At 40.4% G+C, this 4354-nt stretch overlaps 1 non-coding gene across 1 annotated transcript; it reads left to right on the forward strand.

Annotated features, from left to right (window-relative positions):
- The first annotated feature begins 408 nt into the window (after window positions 1-408).
- On the forward strand, window positions 409-512 carry LOC112739726 (small nucleolar RNA R71). The gene has a single exon (XR_003170662.1). It is a non-coding gene; the product is annotated as a small nucleolar RNA R71 (small nucleolar RNA).
- The last annotated feature ends 3842 nt before the right edge of the window (window positions 513-4354 follow it).

Below are 4354 nucleotides of genomic sequence, written 5' to 3' on the forward strand. Positions count from 1 at the left end.
GGGTTGTAAGTGTTGGAATGTGGATCATATGATTGCCTTTGTTGGTTTCCCACATAGTTAGCCTCATCCCAATCACCTCCTTCAATGCTTACTTCCTCTTGATCTTGCGTGTGTATTGCAGCCACTTGCTTTGTTTCTAATTGCCTGGTAAGCTCTGCTAGTTGCTTGGCAAACACCTTGTTTTGGGCTAGAATTGTATCAACATGGTTCAGCTCCATGACTCCCTTAGTGTTGTGCCTCTCTGATGCATAGTAGTACTCATTCTCAGCCACTGTCTCGATCACCTCAATGGCTTCTTCCACAGTCTTTTTCCTGTTCAATGAACCTCCTGATGAATGGTCTACAGCCTTCCTTGATTCATAAGAGAGCCCATCATAGAAGATGTGCAATTGCACCCAATCATGGAACATGTTTGGTGGGCATTTCCTTGTCAAGTCCTTGAATCTCTCCCATGCCTCGTAGAGAGTTTCACCATCTTGTTGTCTAAAAGTCTGAACCTCAGATCGAAGCCTATTGACCTTTTGTGGAGGGTAGAAATGTGCCAGAAACTTGCTTTCCACCTCATCCCATGTTGTTAGACTCCCCCTTGGGAATGATTCCAGCCACTTAGCTGCTTTGTCCCTAAGTGAAAATGGGAACAAAAGCAGTTTATAGGCATCTTCCTGGACTCCATTGGACTTCACAGTGTCACAAATTCTCAGGAACTTTGTGAGATGTTGGTTTGGGTCTTCATTAGCACTTCCTCCAAAGGAACAATGATTCTCCACTAGTGATATTAGCTGTGGCTTGAGCTCAAAATTGTTGGCCTGAATGGGTGGTTTCTGGATGCTACTACCACAATTCCCAGAGGTTGGGTTTATGTATGAACTAAGAACCCTCCTCTCAGGAATGGCATCGTTTCCATCAGCTCTCTCATGGTTGTGAACTTCTCTATCCATGTTGAGATCTAAAGCTTCCTCAAAATTGTCCTCAGATTCTCCTTCAGATTCCTCTTCTCCCACTACTCTCTTCCCTCTTGCTTCCCTTCTAAGTCTATGAAGGGTCCTCTCTGGTTCGGTATATGGAGGAGTTGATGTCTCTCCTCTCCTACCTGTCATACAAGAACACAGCTCAAACACAAACAAGTGAAATACTCTTGGTTAATGGAAGAGTATGGTTAGCTCAATTGAGGAATTAATTCAAACAGTTAGTGAGTCAGTGAGTTAGTTGCATGAATTTAAAGGCATAAAGAAGGAAAGCATGTAACCGAGTGCAGAAATTAAAATTCAACAAGTATCTTGAACAGAATTAACAAAGCAAGAGAAAATTGCTCAATCTAGTTAGCTTCCAATTTGAGAATTGTCAATCGAAAACCAATCCCCGGCAACGGCGCCATAAACTTGATGCACATAAACTAGTTATGCTACGATTTAGGAAATTGCACGATCGGCAAAATTCCTTCCGGCAAGTGCACCGGTTATCGTCAAGTAAAAACTCACAATAGAGTGAGGTCGAATCCCACAAGGATTGGTTGAATGAGCAATTCGGATTAGAAGTGTGTTCTAGTTGAGCGGAATCAAGATTGAGATGAGTATTGCGGAATATAAAATTGGCGGGAAAAGTAAATGACAAGAAATTGAAATGGCGGAATCTTAAATTGCATGAATTAAAGAGCAGAAACTAAATTGCTGAAATTAAAAGGGGAATGGGGATGATTGCATGAATTGAGTGGCAGAATGTAAAGAGAAAGTGGAAATCAGAAATGGGGAATTCATTGGGTTATAGGAGATATTGAGATCTCCGAATCAAAACATGTTTATCTCTTCCTCAACCAATGCGTTCATTGAATTTTGCTTGGCAATCTTATATGATTGGATCCCAATCCCTTGGCTCACCAATGCTCTCTAAAAACAAACAAATTCCCAATCCCTTGGTTTAAATGTTCATAAGAAGAGATGATGCTTGATCACTGATTATACCACACAATTTCATGAACCACAATTTGGTAGGATTACATGTCACAATATCCATCCAAACCCCAATCCAATTCACTGTGAGAAAGCTTCTCTAGCATGAATCCTCCATTCCTTTCCCAAGGCTCCGAAGGATTCCAAGTATGGGTAGTTTCTTTCCCAAGACAACTACCCAATGGAATTAGATCGAGAAGCTTTCTAACAAAATTCAAGAGAAAAGATTGAAGAAGAAGATAAACTATTATTGATTCATTGAATTACAATAGAGCTCCCTAACCCAATGAAAGGGGGTTTAGTGAATCATAGCTCTGAATTCAATTACAAAGAAAAGGAAAACTAGCTAAAAGTGAAAGTAAAAGTTTCTCTAACTTAACTTCTATCCTATTTATACACTTTCTATCTTGAGCTTCAGTTGTGCTTCTTGGGCTTTGAGGCCTCTCCTTGCTTTCCTTTTGCCTTGGGTTTATGATCCATAATCTTGATGAGGTTGTTGATCCAAATCCTGTAACATTTATGGAGCCAACTTAGTGATAATCAAATAATGACACATGACTCAATAAATTGAGATTTCAAACTCATCAATCCTTCAGGCCCAATCCCATAAACCATGATATTCAATTGGGTTTCATACCAAAGTAAGTTTAAGTTAATATTTGTTCTCAAAGACTAACTTAAATCACAATATTTTTGGCCCAGAAACCTTTTCCAAGAGTGGCGTTTAAGTTGTAGTTTAAGCTTAAACTGCAGCTTAAACGCCAGACACTTCCAGTGAGGCCTTTTGTAGAAGCACGTTTAAGCTTCAGTTTAAGGTTAAACTGAAGCTTAAACGTGGAAATGGAAGAAGGTAGCCCTGGAGAGTCATGTAGTCGAACACGTTTAAGCTTCAGTTTAAGGTTAAACTGAAGCTTAAACGTGGAGATAGGAAGGGCAGCCCTGGAGGTCGAACACGTTTAAACGTGGAAAAGGGTGGAGGCATACTGGAGGTCGAACACGTTTAACCTCCAGTTTGAGGTCAAACTGGAGGTTAAACGTGGAAGCTTAGAATGGTAGCCCTGGAGGTGTCGAACACGTTTAACCTCCAGTTTGAGGTCAAACTGGAGGTTAAACGTGGAAATGGAGAGAGCAACCCTGGAGGAGAAAAGCTGTCGAACACGTTTAAGCTCCAGTTTGAGGTCAAACTGGAGCTTAAACGTGGAATGGCTCCCTGGTACTCTTCCTACTTCTGGCGTTTAACCTCCAGTTTGAGGTCAAACTGGAGGTTAAACGTGGAACTCCTCCCTGAGTGGCATTATCATTCTGGCGTTTAACCTCCAGTTTGAGGTCAAACTGGAGGTTAAACGTGGAATGCTTCTTTAGTGAGGCTTTTCATTCTGGCGTTTAACCTCCAGTTTAAGGTCAAACTGGAGGTTAAACTTCAATTCCAGCATTTCTTATCCTTCATGATTTTGGCGTTTAAGCTCCAGTTTAGGCTTAAACTGGAACTTAAACTCCACAAGTGATATTCAAGCTTCCTTTATTGATTTTGTTGCTTCCTTGCTTAGCCTCTTCTTCCCTGAAATCATCCAAACAATTTCATCAAAGTCTTGCAAAATTTCATGAGAAATCTTCCATTCATAGCATTTAAGTATTATAACTAAAACTCATGGAATATGCATCAAAATCATATTGTTTGGATGGTTCATTGCTTTGTTCTTCATTTAACCATTTTTGGTTACTTTAAGCTCAAGAAAATGCATAAAACAACTAAAACTAACAGAAAAATGCTAGTGAAACTAGCCTATGATGCCTTGGCATCAGCTAGGCACCAAGGGTTTGAACCTTGAGGGATGTGTCTATGGTGTTCCTGTACCAAGGATTTGCTTGGATTACTAAGCTCTTATGGGTGCTTTATCACTTGGTAACTTGGGTTAACTAACCCGGGATTATCAGCTGAAAGTCCACTATCAAGAGCAATCTTTGCTACAGAACATTTAGTAACCCAAAGAGGTGCTGGACACCAAGACCTCAAGAAAAGAAAATAAACAAACCATGTGCCTGTGGTGTGTATGTATGGGGGAGAGACTTGAGGAAGTAAGTCCTTAGGGGTGCTTCAACACCTAGCACCTTGAACCAACTGGTTCGGGAGTGTTGGCTGAAAGCTTATTTTAAAGAGTTGCCACCTTACAGAGCACTTAGCCTAAGAACACAAATAAGCTCTGAAATGATAACAAATGGATCAATGAATAAAAGTCTCATAGGATGCAATCACAGTGAGTATTCTAGGACATGATAAAGGTCTGAAAGCCAGTGAAGGAATGAACCTAAGTTGCTATGCATGAAACCACCATAAAACCAGAAACATGACTTCCACAAGAATGACTCATTTCTCTTGGCATTCCATTCATCATTCTCTTGTTCCAGTA

The sequence above is a fragment of the Arachis hypogaea genome, chromosome 13 (assembly GCF_003086295.3).
Source record: "Arachis hypogaea cultivar Tifrunner chromosome 13, arahy.Tifrunner.gnm2.J5K5, whole genome shotgun sequence".
Taxonomy (NCBI): Eukaryota; Viridiplantae; Streptophyta; class Magnoliopsida; order Fabales; family Fabaceae; genus Arachis; species Arachis hypogaea.